At 42.5% G+C, this 16559-nt stretch overlaps 1 long non-coding RNA gene across 1 annotated transcript in view; it reads right to left on the bottom strand.

Annotated features, from left to right (window-relative positions):
• LOC142047282 (uncharacterized) overlaps positions 1-7338 on the bottom strand; it is a 34974-nt gene extending 27636 nt beyond the window's left edge. Inside the window, exons 1-2 of the long non-coding RNA XR_012656465.1 lie at positions 7300-7338; positions 6954-7092 (exon numbers count right to left, since the gene is read on the bottom strand). This is a non-coding gene — a long non-coding RNA (uncharacterized LOC142047282). The remainder of the gene's footprint in view (positions 1-6953; positions 7093-7299) is intronic.
• Between the last annotated feature and the right edge of the window lie 9221 nt (positions 7339-16559).

Raw genomic sequence — 16559 nt, forward strand, 5'->3', positions numbered from 1 at the left:
GGCAAACAGCTTTTGAGATTCCTGATCAAGGGGTATGGAAAAGAAGGCATCTTTTAAATCTATTACAGAGAACCAGCTGTGATTTTCAGGGACTTGTCCCAAAATAGTGTGAGGGTTTGGGACTACCGGATAGGGGGCTTCTATTAGCTTGTTAACTTGTCTCAAATCCTGTACCAATCGATACTGTCCATTAGGCTTAGGCACCCCCATAATCGGGGTATTATATGGGGACGTGCCTTCTATGAGCCACCCACATTGCAGAAACTTTTGAATGAGAGGTTTTAACCCGATTTGTGTGGTCAATTTGAGGGGGTATTGTCGAACCCGGACCGGACTGCTCCCTTCCTTAAGAGAAATATGTACCGGTGAAGCATTCCTGGCTCGGGCCACGCCTCCCTCCTCTGCCCAAACTTCCAAGTGAACCCCCGGCAGCTGGTCCTTATCGCTCCCCCGGCTCTCCGGGGAGAGACTTCCAGCCTTTACAAGGGCCATCTGGTAATTAGAGGCTTGCTGCTTAGGAAGCCTGACCTCCATAGTTCCATTGTCAAACGAGATTTCTGCCTGCAATTTAGTAAGAATGTCCCGTCCAAGGAGTGCTATGGGACAGGAGGGGCTACAAACAAACTGGTGAGAAATCTGACGGTTCCCTACTTTTACAAGAAGAGGCAAAGTTTTTTCCAAAGCTGTAGTTTGTCCCTCAATCCCCTGGACTATGGCACATCCCTGAGCTCTACCTCGGGGAGCCTTATTAAGGGGGAGCAAACTAAGGGTAGCCCCAGTATCAATAAGGGCTTCAATTGGGCGGCCCCCCACTTTAATTTTCACCGTGGGATCCAGGCTGGCGGCTTGTGCTGCCAGGAGGGGCCGCTGGGTCCCCCGGCCTCCCTATGGGGAGGATTCTTCCCCCGGGATTCCTGTATTGCTATAGAGGATTGGACGGGGCGGGGTTCTATCTTTATGCTCCCTTCCCGTGGCCTGTCGCCGGGGGCATTCATTCTTCCAGTGTCCCTCCTCCCTACAGATAGCACACTGATTCCGACCCAGACGGGGGCCTTTTCCCTTCCCCAACGGCCCTGACCGTTCCTTAACTTTGTCCCCCCTTTCCTCATATCCTTCCCTTAGGGCCATGGCCAAAGCGCGGGCCCCTTTCTTTCGTTCCTCATCATCCCTTCGATCATAAACCTTCAAAGCAATTGCTAACAGTTCCTCTATATTTTTGCCCGACGCCCCCTCCAACTTTTGCAACTTTTTCCTAATGTCCTCATAAGACTGTCCAATAAATAGGGGGATTAGTACCTGTCTCCCATTAGCACTCTCAGGGTCTAGGTCTGTATATCTTTTACAAGTATTACAGAGCCGTTCATAAAAAGCAGCTGGATTTTCGTTCTTTTCCTGTCTTATACTATACAGTTTGGACCAATTAGGGGTTTTTCTGATGCAACGTTTCATTCCCTGCACTATAGCCGCAGCATATTCGCTATGCTTAGGCTGGCCCTGTTTATTCTGTGGCCAGTCGGGGGGGCTCTCAGGCAACAACGCAGCCACCTCGTCCGAGGTTTTCCTCAGTTCAACAGTTAACCACTCGCGGGCCTTTGAGAGGACTAAACGTCTCTCTTCTGCAGTTAATAGAGTATTAAGAGCGACCCTCATGTCGCCCCAGGTAGGGTTATGAGCCGCAATTAAGGTCTCAAATACCGCTGTTAGTGGGGCGGGATCTTCCGAAAACGGGGGATTTTGTTGTTTCCAGTTATACAAATCACTTGTGGTAAAGGGAACATATACCATAGCAAGCTCACCAGTGGGGGCTACAACTTCCCGTAGAGGCATTTGAAGTGTTGAGTCATCCTCGCCTGAGGAGTTAGTAAGGGTAAACTGAGTGTCCCCAGGACTATAAGTAGATCCCATTTTCCACACCCTCCTTTTCGGAGTGGTCCCGAGCTGGGTTGTCACTGAGTCAACCTTTCTCCTAAGGTTATAGGGCTCCCGTTCAAGAGGGCTTGGTTTGTCTGACTCACCCCTTGCCTGGTCGCTTGGTCCTTCCCCTATTTCTACAGTTGAAGCGCTGGCCACGGAGGGCGGGGGGGGCGAGCTTTCAATCTGAGCTTGCAGAACTGGAAGGCCAGGATACAAAGGGGGAGGAGGCATAGGATCAGGGGCCGAGGGAATTACAGCTGGTGGACAGGATTTCTTGACAGGAGGACAGGGTTTCTTAACAGGGGCACGGGCCAGTAAGGTTTTAATGGTTCGTGCCTTACATTTTTGCAACCATGGGGGAGGATTGGCCACCAGGTCCTGCCAAATATCTATATAGGGGTATTGGTCCCAATGCCCGTCCCGAGTCACGATACTATGTACTGCCTGTATAGTTTCTGGCCTGAGCGTCCCCCCCTCGGGCCATTCTACCCCAAATGTTGTCCATTCAAGGGTACAGAACTTTACAAGATTATCTTTACATAGTGCTATTCCATAATCAGCCTGGCGTCTAAACGCCTTCCAGTTGTTTAACATACATCCCAGGGGTGTCCCGGGAAAAGTGCTCTGTCCGGACCCCATCGTGCTCTTATCCAACGTTCGAGATAAGGAAGAGATAGGGATCTAGCTCTAATTTAGATATACACTTGGTCACGAGGTTTGGCTGACCCCCCTTGCAATCAAGATATCCTGGTCACTGGGTTTCCCCTCGCAGGAGTCTTGGGGCGGCTGGAGTCAGCTTAAGTCTCAGACCTGGTCAGTGTTACTTCACGCAAAAACCCTCAGTCAATTACAGTTTCGGTTTCCAATACATCATTAAAAGGAAAAACAAGATTACTCCTCCTATAAACAAGAACAATCCCTGAGGCTGTTCTAAGTCCCAGTAATTATCCAGAACGGCCCACGGACTCGTAGAGTTAGTAGTATTATGCATGGGCCGTTCCTTATTTACTTACTAACACAATAACAAGACATGTATGAAACTACAACAAATGTCAGTATACCTCCCCTTTCACCGGCTGCCTAGAGGGTATCCACCATCCAACCCACACTTCGGGGGCGTTATTCCTCGAACCCAGGAGGTAAAAGCACTTACCGCCCGGAGTGGCCGCGTCCGGCAGTTGGACTTCTCCTTCTTCTGGAGCCGTCTTGCTTCCGTGTCTTTCGGAGTTCTCTTTAGAGGGGGCGCAGCCGCCCCGGCCGATTGTGACGACCCGAAGCCTGAGCAAACCTACGCTCAGGGTGGCCACTCTTCGGTATCACCCTCGGCCGCCGGTTAGCACTCCCTACAGGGAGAGAAGTCCTGCCGCGGTCGCCATTTTGTTATCCAAATAGGCTCGTTTCCCCCTGGAGCTACTCAATTATCCCAAGGAGGCACGGAAGACAGGAAGACGGATACCAAACTTTTATTCTCGGTCAGCTGAACAGGTGCTTCTTTCTTGGCTAGTGCCAAAGGAAGAAGACACACCTTACTGGCTCAGAACAGCCTTTATATACTAGGTTACACACATTTTTACGTGCAGAACTTCTGTTAGTCCATACATTTCTTGAATTCCTTTTGCAGATAAGTTGGATCTGTTTAACATCTTTCTCCTAGGTATTTTGCCTACGTGCATCTAAGAAGGGTTACATACGTGCAAAGATTAACTGGGATGATACTGGGATGATAAGCAGAGGATTGCCATAAGCAAAGAGTTAACAAATTCCTTTTGCTCTAACAAAGTGACCTGCCTAATGATGTACAGGCATAGGTAGGAATTGTACTCAGATCTCTGGAATCCTAGGCCAGAGCCTTAAGCACAGTTCTATCCTTCCAAATTGCAGTAGCCTCAGTACAGGGCCAGTGCAAGAATGTTTCATGTCCTAGGCAAAACTTCCACCTTGCGTCCATCTGCCCCCCCCACGACCCTCCCCTGAGGTGCCCCCCCCCCGCAGCAGCTCCCCTCCTCTGCCCTGAGGCATCCCCCTTGCGGCAGCTCCCCACCCTCTGCCCTGAGGCACCCTCTCTGCCCCAGCTCACCTCTGCTCTGTGCACAAGCACGAGCACCCCAAGCACACCATCGCTACTTCACTTCTCCCGTCTCCCAGACTTGCAGCGCCTAAACTGATTGGCGCCGCAAGCCTGGGAGGCAGGAGAAGTGAAGCAGCCACGACGTGCTTGGGGAGGAGGCGGGGCAGGGGTGAGCTGGGGCAGGGAGTTCCCCTGTGTGCTGTCTCCCCGCCTTACTTGCTGCAGGCGGCCCTCCCCATGCTCCCCTGCCCCAGCTCCCTCCGCCTAAATGCTGGTGGTAACCGGGGCGGCGGCCGCCGCAGTAGCTGCCGAAGAAAATTGTGCCCCCTCAAATCCTAGCGCCCTAGGCGACCACCTAGATCGCCTAAATGGTTGCACCAGCCCTGCCTCAGTATAGCTTGTTTAGAAGTGTTTAGTTTAAACATAGTTTATTGCGCTTCGGCTGCTGCAGTTTCCTTGGCTCTCAGTTTAACATTTCACTTTTCTGTTACTACAAAACACAAACAGATTAAATTACCACAAAATTCCTAATATACCAGAAGTGTGAAATAAATTATCTCTCTTTTAATGGGCCCAGTGATTGTCGTGCAACAAATAAAAAGAAGATTGGCTTTTTTGCATGCCAAGTAGATGGGGAGTTAGTTAACTTGAAAGACAAAACATAAGGAGTCTCCCTTAAATAGTATATCCATCTGAGAAAAATACAAAGCAAGCACCAGAGCATGTACTTGCTGCCTGCTGCCATTTCTTTACTGAGATGTTTCTGCTCTTGCCTGACACAACCCTCTTTGGGTCAGAGGCCAGGCTAAATACAGCAGCTCCTGTTTGGGAAATTACAGTACTAGGCAAATGGAAATGAAGTTTGTATTTTTGCACAGTTATTAGAGTAGGGGCATGAAGCCAAACCTCAGGTCCAAACAACCCTGGGTTCCAGGGAATTCAGCTCTGAACTTTGCTGCTCCGTGCATCACTATTAATTAACAATTGCTTTCTCATTACCAATCACTGAGTCGTTCACTTACTGTACAGAGCTCTTTTCTCTAGTGAGCCAAGGAATTATTGATTCTAGAAAACCTTGAGTACCATCCTGGTAAGGGTGGAAGAAAGACAGTGCTCTTTTTTTAAAAAAAAAATTCTGTTGGTGAGTTACAGGTTATTGAGATTACTTTGAATTAAAGCACTCAGACTCAGCACTTGTCTGCAGATGAAAAACTGCAGATGTTACCTATGCTGATGGAAGGGATTTTCCAATCGTCATAGGTAATCTACCTCTCTGAAAGGCGGTAGCTAGGTTGATGGAAGATGAGGATTTAGGTTGGGCTTGGCATAACTATGCCACTGAGGGATGTGGATTTATCACACCACTGAGGGATGTAGTTAAACTGACCTAATTTTCTAATGTAGACCAAGTCTGAGTAATGAAATATATTAGTATGAGCTTTATTGATTATATCAACTCTGTGTGAGGGTTCAACAGCACTATTCAAACTCTTAAGGCCCAATTCACCTCTGCCTTTCACCTTCTGTAGTCATTTACATCTGGGCAAAGTGAGTGCAAAGTGGATGTAAAATGCTACCAATTCCAATGGTAGCGTTATACACCTATTTTGCACAGTTGTAAATGACTCCAGAAAGTGCAAGGTAGTCAAGACTCAGGCCTCTAAGTTCCTGCCCCACGTGCAGTGTGATAGATTGTCTGATGGTGAGTCTCTTCATCAGTTGTTCTAAGGTCCTGGTCAAAATCTGGAGAGACTGTCCCCAGAAAACTAGATTTGTGTGTGTTCATGTTCTTTTTAAGGCAATGAATTCAGCAGAATGCCTTTCTCACTTGAGTAGGTGTGCGCTGGGGTCACACACTAGTGTATTCTGTTGTATCCCTCTTATAAATTTATTTTCAAATTAACATGCATGGAGCTTTATTTTTGACTTTTAACCTTTATCTTGGAAACTGTTATGTCCACCACCTTCAGAAAATTCAAGCATCTTCTCAGGATATTATGAAATATCTAGAGCATAGTTGCATGGACTTGTCATGTCTGACATACATGAGTCTGTGTTTGGCCAGATAATTAGTGATAGTGGACCTGTTCTACTGATCAAAGTGTTCCTCCATTTCAGTGAGGACTACTGTTTATATGGGGGATGTGTGGCAAATGGAACAGGAGAGTAAGAAACCATTGATACAGATAAACAAAGGATATGGTAAATTCTCCATGTCTTGCAGTCTTTAAATCAAGAGTGGATCCCTGTCTAAAAGATATGAAAGAAGGTGGGTGAAGTAGTATCTTTATTGGACCAACTTCTGCTACAAAAGACAACTTCTCAGAGCTCTTCTTATTGCTACAATAAGAATGCAAACAACATCTAAAAGATATGCTCTTATTTAACCACAACTCGTTGGAGTAGATACAGCAATCACTTGGTGAAACTGTGGCCTGTGCTACACAGGAGGGGTCAGTCTAAAAGATTAAATGATCCACTCTGGCTTTAAAATCTATTAAGTAAACACTAACAAGAATGTCTAATACCCATTTTAACATTTTACTGCTGGTCCTCACCCACACACCTCCTTTTCTATTGTTGTAACATTAATTGTTAAGATACACAAGTATTTAGCAGCACAGCAAATTCATTAAGGACAAAATTAGAAAAGCCAAGGCACAAAACAAGATCAAACTAGCTAGAGACATAAAGGGTGACAAGAAAACATTCTACAAATACATTAGAAGCAAGACGAAGACCAAGGACAGGATAGGCCCATTACTCAATGGGGGGGAGGGAATAATAACAAAAAATGTGGAAAAGGCAGAGGTGGTGCTTAATGATTTCTTTGTTTCAGTTTTCACCAAGAAGGTTGGTGATGATTGGTCATCTAACTTAGTGAATGCCAATGAAAATGAGGTAGGATCAGAGGCTAAAACAGGAAAAGAGCAAGTTAAAAATTGCTTAGACAAATTAGCTGTTAACTCACCAGGACCTGATGAAATGCATCCTAAAATACTCAAGGAGCTGACTGAGGAGATATCTGAACCATTAGCAATTATCTTTGGAAAGTCATGGAAGATGGGAGAGATTCCAGAAGACTAGAAAAGGGCAAATATAGTGTCCATCTATAAAAAGGGAATAAGGACAATCCGGTAAATTATAGACCAGTCAGCTTAACTTCTGTACCCAGAAAGATAATGGAGCAAATAATTAAGCAATCAATTTGCAAACATCTAGAAGATAATAAGGTGATAAGTAACAGTCATTATGGATTTGTTAAGAACAAATCTTCTCAAACCAACATGATAGCTTTCTTTGACAGGATGACGAACCTTGTGGATAGGGAGAAATAGTAGATGTGGTATATCTTGACTTTAGTAAAGCTTTTGATACTGTCTCGCATGACATTCTCATAAACAAACCAGGGAAAGGCAACCTAGATGGAGCTATTATAAGGTGGGTGCAAAACTGGTTGGAAAACTGTTCCCAGAGAATAGTTATTAGTAGTTCACAGTCATGCTGGAAGGGCATAATGAGTGGGGTCCCACAGGGATCAGTTCTGGGTCTGTTCTGTTCAATATCTTCATCAATGATTTAGATAATGGCATAGAGAATACCCTTTTCAAGTTTGTGGACAATACCAAGCTGAGAGGGGTTGCAAGTGCTTTGAGGATAGGATTAAAATTGAAAATGGTATGGACAAACTGAAGAAATGGTCTGAAGTAAATAGGATGACATTCAATAAGGACAAATGCAAAGTACTCCATTTAGGAAGGAACCATCAGTTGCACACATACAAAATGGGAAATGACTGCCTAGGAAGGAGTATTGGGGAAAGGGATCTGGGGGTTATAGTGGACCACAAGCTAAATATAAGTCAAAAGTGTAACACTGTTGCAAAAAAAGCAAACATAATTCTGAGATATATAAGTAGGTGTATTGTAAGCAAGACACGAGAAGTAATTCTTTTGCTCTACTCCGTGCTGATTAGATATTAACTGGAGTATTATGTCTTAACTGGAGTATTGTGTCCACTTCTGGGCAACACATTTCAGGAAAGATGTGGACAAATTAGAGAAAGTTCAGAGAAGAGCAACAAAAATGATTATAGGTCTAGAAAACTTGACCTATGAGGGAAGACTAAAAAAACTGGGTTTGTTTAGTCTGAAAAAGAGAAGACTGAGATGGGGCATGATAACAATTTTCAAGTATATAAAAGGTTGTTACAAGGAGGAGAGAGAAAAAATGTTCTTCTTAACCTCTGAGGCTAGGACAAGAAGCAATGGACTTAAATTGCAGCAAGGGAGGTTTAGGTTGGACATTAGGAAAAACTTCTTAACTGTCAGGGTAGTTAAGCACTGGAATAAATTGCCTAGGGAGGTTGTGGAATCTCCATCATTGGAGATTTTTAAGAGCAGGTTAGCCAAACACCTGTCAGGAATGGTCTAGATAATACTTAGTCCTGCCATAAGTTCAGGGGACTGGACTAGATGACCTCTCGAGGTCCCTTCCAGTTCCATGATTCTATAATTATGGGGCTGTCTCTAGGACACCTGGTAAAGAACAAGTGTGATAGTTCAGGATGTATCTAGAAAATTCAGAAGCACAATATATTGAAACTTGAGGATATACCAAACTATGTGGCATTGCAGCAAGTGCATAGTATGGGAAATACCTAGAATGTTGGGCAAAAGTGGGTGTGCAGTGTGTCATGATGTATCTGGAACATGTAGGAGCAGGAATGAAATAATTAAAGAGAATAGGTACCGTCATACTTCATTTAAGTTCAGTTCACTTTATGGACATTACACTGGCTTTTTAATTAGCTTTTAAAAGTGTACATTGTTTCCAGAGAGACAAGGCGAATGAGGTAACTTCAGTGAATCAACTTCAGTAGGTGAGAAAGACAACAGAAGTTGTTCCAATAACAGATATTACCTCACCCACCGTGTCTGTCTAATATCCTGGGACTGACACAGCTACAACAACACGGCATACATTATTTCTACTCATTTAGTTCAGTACATGTTACAATTTTGGAATTTTAATAAGTTCCAGCTGATACAAAAGCTCACTTATATGTCTTTCTGTTTTTGTTTTGCCATATTGCACTGAGGGTGACTTTTTGTCTCGGTCAACTCTTCATGAAAGGGATAATATCAATCTGCAAATCTGAATGTAGTAATTTTTTTACAGCCCAAATGCAGAGTGCAGATCATGTTTTGTGACTAATAAAATATTTCAGATCAGGGCATTTTGATGTTTTAATTATAATTGTAGTGTTTCTCAGGAATTAGACTGTTAAGTTTTAATGAATGTGCAAAATATGTGTTTTTGTCTGGTGCTTGAATGAGAATTCAAATAAATAGCTTTGTTGTTGCATAAAAGGTTTTCTCAAGATGACTTTAAACTGAGAGCAGAAAAGTGTATTAGTTGTAAAATAATAGGAACATGAGATGTATTTATTTATTTTGTAAAGACAAGAAATAACATTCAGATTGAAATCTAAATCAGTCTTAATCCACTGTTGAAGTTCAGAATTGCTCAGCAGCCAGGAAATGCTGTGTTAAGATTGACATCTCAGCCTCAACTCTGCACCCATCCTCTTCACTTAAAATTTAGGCCCACTTTTCCTCTCACACCAGGTTTGCATTAGTGTAACTCCATTGACTTCAAAAGGAATTACTTCTGACTTACACCTATGTAAGAGAGTGGAGAATCAGGTCTTTTAACATGATGAAGTATTTGACAGCTAATATAGTCTATAATATAACAGATGTTGGAATGTGTAACACAACGTTCCCTGCACCCTCCTTGCGTGGCTAAAGTTTACTGGAATGTTGACATTGACCATAATGGAAGCAGGATCAACCCCACTGACTTCGCTGGTGCTCTTTAAGTAACAGGATACTACCTAACATGAGCAAGAGTGGCAAAATCATGGCTGAAGTGATGAGAGGTTGACATGAGGCTGCTTGAATACAGAGGAAACCTATAATTTTATGTGAGTTAAAAGTGAAGGTGACTGCCATTTGCATCAGGCTATGCAAAGAAGGGGCATCCCTCAGGCTCCTGGCACAGACCCCCAGCTAGGTTAATTTAGAGCATCTGATATATTTAATTAAAATATCCTGGTATACTTCCCTCTTCTAGTTTCAGCTAGCCATGGTTGATGCCTGTAGTCAACACTTGAGGTGTGGTGTATGTAACACTAGCAGGGCATGGGATGTTTCCTGCCTTGAGACAAGCTAATGTAAAAGTCCAGTGCTGCCACCTGGCTTCACAGATTCTTGGCGGGGAGACTAAAGAAGGAAGCAGATGTGGAGCTCTTCGAACAGTCTGGTGGCTGTGATTTGCTCAGAGCTGAGATCTGAGCAGATCTCCTTTCTTCTATAAGCCCATCCTGTCTGCTCCCCTCACAGGACCCTCTAATTAGGGTCTACAGCATCCTTACAGAGCCAAAGCAAGTAAGTTGCCTATTCTGTTAGCTCATTACATTCCTTGAGGTATTCCTTCTCTTAGCATTTTTGCAACTCTAGTGAATTTCAAAACATGCCAATGAAAGAATTGAAGGGATTATCTTGTTAATAATTCGCATCCTTTTACACTGTCAGGGAATTACCTATTCCAGCTCACTGATTTTGCTTCTGTTTATGAGACCTTTCTTGTACTCTGATTCCACTTTGATGAAGGGAGGAGATGGAAGTAGTTTCACTACTTTTGGTTGGTGGGAAAAACATGCTGTGAAGCCCTGTGATGTCAGCAAAACTGTACTGATGTGCCTGTAGCCACCCTCTCAGCTCTTAGTCAAAGACTGCCTTACAAGTAGGCAGTCTTCCACTAAGATGAAAAGATTTGCTAATGATTAGCAATGCTGATTCTAAAGGCTTGAAAGTCCACTAAAAGTTGCAGGAGGGTGTCTCACTGAACTGTGTGAAGGTTTGCCATAGAACTCCCTGTTAAATTTAACACCAGTTTGCAATGTGCTAATAGAGATAATCTTAAAATTCAAGTTAACTGGTAAAAAGAATGAGGAGTACTTGTGGCACCCTAGAGACTGACACATATATTTGAGCATAAGCTTTTGTGGGCTAAAACCCACTTCATCAGATGCATGGAGTGGAAAATTTAGTAGGAAGATATATATACACACAGAACATGAAAAAATGGGGGTTGCCATACCAACTCTAATGAGATTAATCAATTAAGGTGGACTATTAGCAGCAGGAGAAAAAAGAACTTTTGTAGTGGTAATCAGGATGGGCCATTTCAAACAGTTGACAAGAAGGTGTGAGTAACAGTAGGGGAAAAATTAGCACAGGGAAATAGTTTTACTTTGTGTAATGACCCATCCACTCCCAGTCTTTATTCAAGACTAATTTAATGGTGACCACTTTGCAAATTAATTCCAGTTCTGCAGTTTCTCGTTGGAGTCTGTTATTTTGGTTGAATCTGCCATCGTCAGTCATAAATTTATTAGATTTTCCCTTGAGGCATCATGCAATGCTGTTTGTCATGCTGATCATAATTGCCTTACTTTTACCTTGTGCTCCCCACACCCCATCAGTTATATGCCCCTGTTATCTCTCATCTTATTCTTAGAGTATAAGGTCCTGAAGACAGGGACCATCTTTTTGGTGTGAGTTTATACAGTACCTAGCACAAGGGTGCCTCATACACAGCCCTGAGCTTATGGCATGGCTTGCCCTTCCCATGGCTACTGCAATACAAATAATGCTACTTATTTGCTGAGCACTGATGGTGTGTTCAGTCTACTGCAAATACAGTACTTGGGAATGCTTGACATCTATATCAATAGACTGTGATTAATCTGTTTGTGAGGCCCATTGTTCTATCCATAACCTGTCAGGCAGTGGAGTTAAAGTGACTCAAACTCTCTTCTCATTCAGGTGCTATCTCTGCAACCAGTATATGTTAAAATATCATCTGACAATTGAAAGAAATGAGTGAGTGGAAAAGGCATAAAGGACTCCATGATCAAACATAAACTGAAAATCACAAAACAAACAAACATTACTCTGATACTAAGAGAAAAAAATCCTACTACAGTGATGCAAAGATTGTAGGACAAAGTATGTAAATATTACCTACTGCGCAGATGAACAAAATCTCCCTCTTTCCTAGCCTGAAGGCTCTCCTGGTTTCTCCCTACATGACAGCACTAATCAAACGTTTCTGAAATTTAAAAAGAACTAGGGGAAAAGGTCTAATTTTCATGCCTCTCTGCCTTTTTCAACCAACTATAAAGCTATTTTTTAAAGCAGCTCTGCTCATTAAGTTTTATAATATACCCCTCAAAGTCTGAAGATTCCTCTTCCTCCTCCTCTAGTGTCAGTGAAGCCTCTGCTCCTGTAACTTCAGTGAAGCCAGGATAGTAGCCATCTTTTCTTTTGATGCATTTAGTAAATGTTTCTCCATTTCATTACACCTTTGCTTGAGTTACAGTAAAACAAGCATTTTCTTTCTGTCAAACAATTTAACCTTTGGCATAATAGATTTTTCATAGTGTATGTTAGTTCTTTGTAAACCTCTTCCAGTGTTTATCCAAATACTGATTTATTTGTCACCAAAATTTTCCTTTCTTTTTACTGTGCCTGCTATAGCCTTCCTGTGTGTATATGTAAAGTTTCCCCAATTTTTTAAATAGGGCCACAGATCTGCGTGCAAAATTTTACTCCTGCAATTAATTGTGTGCAAAGTTTTGCATCCACACCACAACTCATTCAGTCTTTTGCCTGGGCCTCAGATTGAGAGTGCTGCTATTTATTGTGGTTGCACTACTTAATGGGCAACCAGTTTAAAAATGAAACTTCCAAATTCATTAGTGTGTTGATTTCCTTAGAACCTCTGTGAAACAATACTTCATTACCATGTAAATAGCAACAGTCCTTGGGCCCAGGCTAATAGTCATAACTAAGGCATAATATTGAGAGTATAATACTAAATCCCCCAAGATTTATATAATAAATGCAATTCATATTAGGCAGCAAAATACCCTGCCAACTGCCATAGTTATGGATGCTAAGTATGAAAGGCCTTATTTCCCCCACCACAAACAGCCAGCTTAAAACAAAATATAAAGCTCTCCCTTCAAAAATAAACAGGGTGTACTTAAAGGGGATTCCTAGGCTGTGTGCCAAGTCTGAGGTTTTGAAGAGTTCATTTGTGGTTGTTCTCAGTGCCTCTCTCTCTGCCTAAATGCTCTAATTAGTTTTATCGATTTAAAAAAAAAAAAAAAAAAGCTCTGAACCAATGTGGGGCTTCTCATTGTGGTTCGCTGTGGTTTCCTAGACAGGTAGCCCTTGTGAAGGACGAGCCATGCCATATTCCCAGGACTGAGTGTTAGGCAGAGGCACATCCCACAAACTGTTTTTCCAGGGTTTCTTGATGCCCTAGTTTCTTGATGCACAGATAGCTGTCGTGAGGAGACTTGGAAAATCATCCACTTTCCCCTCTTAGCCAATGGAAATATGCTTGCAGTAAAAAGTCCACAACACTGAGGCAGAAATGGCTGGGAAGTTGGGAAAGAAGTAACCCTGGAATGATGAGGGTGTGGACAGTGGCTGTTCCCTTCTTTCAGAGTTGTGGACACCCAACGAGAGGAAAAACTCAGAATAATTGAGACAGAAACAAATAGAGTGTGTGTGTGTTGGGGGGATGTTTACACAATTGCATTTATCAACCACCTCTTGCAGATATTTTGAATGGTTTTGCTGTTGGGAAGCAGAATTTTCTATTGTTTTACAGGTAGTGCCTACAGGCCCCAGCTGAGAAGGCCCCCCGTTTTGCTAGTAACATAAGCATCTTTCCCAAATCTGGCCCTTAGCGTCCAAAATCTGGGTGCTTAGCATGAACCCTTCTAAGCTTACTAACCAGCTTAGCTTTATATAAAAGAGAAAGAAAAAAGACATCAAATTATTCTCTGTATCAAGATGACAATACAGGGCTATTGCTTATAAGAAAAATATGAATAAACAGTCTGAGTCAAAAAGATATCCAATTTGAAACATTCCAGCAAGTTACACACATGTAAATACACCCAAAACAACATAAAAGCCTATATTGTTTTTCTACCTGTACTTACAAGTTGGATACAGAAGATTAGAAGAAGAAAGAAGCTTCTCATAGCTGAGAGACAAACAAAAGACTCAGAGTCCAAAAATCCCCTCCCTGACTTTGAAAAATCCAGTTTCCTGATTGGTCCTCTGGTCAAGTGTTTGGTTCCCTTTGTTAACCCTTTACAGGTAAAAGAAACATTAACCCTTAGCTATCTATTTATGATAGCTAGTCACAGAGACACAATAAGACAGCTGCTCATCTGAAAAAATGTATTTGTTTTGCCTTTCCCTGTCACGGTGTTAAGGGCAGGGCAAAAGCTACTTACATATCAATAGACTTTGGATGAAGCCCTATTGTTTGGGCTGCCTGTCTTCTTCTGCCATCAGAAACAACCTCTCCTCCTCTTTGTCTGGCCTTGTCTCTCACACACATACATATAATCCATATGTTGCCTCCTCTGTCAGTCCTGGAATTCAGGAATGGCTTGACGTGCATACTGAGGACTGTTCAGGAAGCCGCAGGGTGATAGCAGACTCTGGCACATCAAATCTTATCAAAATGAACAAACTAATTAGAGCATTTAGGCAGGGAGAGAGACACTGAAAATAAACTATCCAAGACCTCAGACTTGGCATGCTGTCTGTGAATCCCCTTGATTCGTAAATGTAAAGAAACTGTTGTGTGTTGAGCTGGATCTCAGTGGGAGCCAAAAGCGGAAGAGAGCTTTCAGATTTAGAGTGGTGTGGCAGGAAACCCCTAGAAAAAGCAAAATATGAATTCCTTAATTAATTTTCCAGGGGACATTCAATGAAACTGAATGGCAGCAAAGTTAAGGTTGATGAAATAAAATACTGTATTCACTCAGTACACAATTAGCCATCAGAACTCGATGCCACATGATATCACTGAGACCAAGAGTTTAGCAAGAGTCCTGAAGAAGGATTAGACATTTATGTGGATAATAGGAATATCCGTAGTTCTAATAGTGAAATGTTTTTAAAGAGAGTGTTGGCAGGAAAATAAACTCATGCTTCAAGGCACAAGTCAACCCCTAACCAATGGGGGTTAGGCAGAACCTTTCCCTGGAGTCAATGACCCCATAACTACTATTGTAGGCCTTCTTGCACCTTCTTCTGATGTCACCTTATGCTGGTGGAGACAGGACACTGAACTAGATGGACACAGTGTGGCAGTTCCTCTGTTTCTATATAAAACCTAATTTCCCAGTCTAAAATCTCATTAGCAGCTAAATGTTAATATTGAGGGTGGAAACACAAGATCAGGTGGGTGATGTCAGATATTCAAAGAGTGACTTTAAGGTCAGAGACGTTCAGCACAGCTCTGGCTGGCATGGTCACTGGCAGGCTTTTTGCATACCTGATAGAGCATTGGCCTGTATACCACAGGGGTCTTGATTTGAGCCTTAGCTCTGGTAAGGTGAGTAGTCACACACAGAGCAATCCTGGCCACTGAAGAGAGTTTAAATCCATTTTGCTTCATGGCTGCTAGCTAGCAGGCAAACTAATGGACCATAGCCTCTGCTTCAGCATCTCCTTGCTATCCCTCCACCTCTGCAATCAAGCACAGATGAAACCGTGTCATTCCCCACCCAAGAATTGTTAAGAGACTGGCAAACTGTGGTTCTAATCCTGCAAACCTTATTCATCAGGATAGCCCTTACTGGGAGAGGAATCCCATTGACTAAAATGGGTCTCCTCTAATAAGTAAGGGCTCCTGGCACAAATAAGGAATGCAGGATCGACCCCTATTTTTCTAGAAGAAAATTAAAATAACTTCAGAGCTATTATCTCCCTGGGACCCATTTATCTTCCAAGTGACTTTCTGGTTTCCAACTATTAGACCACAGAACATGCACATCATAGACAAAGGGGGAGGGAGGAGAAATAGAAGGAATGAAAGAGTGTACTGTTACAGAGGCAGTAACCTGAAAAATCTGTAAAGCTGCCTTCTTACTTTCCCTTTGTTGTTGTGTGTTTCAGTAACCCAGCTTGGTGGTTGGTGTTTTCCATTAGGCTTACTGGCAAAATAAAAAGGCGAGATAGTGGGAGAAAAAGAAGGAGAGAGGATCAGCCATCTTTATTTTATAATTTCAAAAAGGATTATGTTAAATTTTTGCTTCCCAAGTTGCTAATGTTTCTATTTGATCTCACTCTGAAACTGGCCAGCATCTGTTTTAGCATAATCTCTCTCTGTTATTTTGACTGAAATAAGGCACAGACATTAGAATCATCCCTTTATTTTTTTCCCCAGATTTACTGGACAGATAGAAAGAAAATTACTAAAGATCATACTACATGTATGATCCATATTTTTGGCGCTCCATATTTTGGTGCTGAGGTTTATTTTAGTGATCAAAATATTAGTTAGAACAGATTGAAATTGGTTTTACATTGCATTTCCCTACATTGTTTTCCCCTAGTATTTTACAAAGCCATGAGTTAAAGACTGATGCAGACACTGTACATTCAGTAATAGCTCCTGCACTGCCTTG

This window comes from Chelonoidis abingdonii, chromosome 1, assembly GCF_003597395.2.
Source record: "Chelonoidis abingdonii isolate Lonesome George chromosome 1, CheloAbing_2.0, whole genome shotgun sequence".
NCBI classification, from domain to species: Eukaryota; Metazoa; Chordata; order Testudines; family Testudinidae; genus Chelonoidis; species Chelonoidis abingdonii.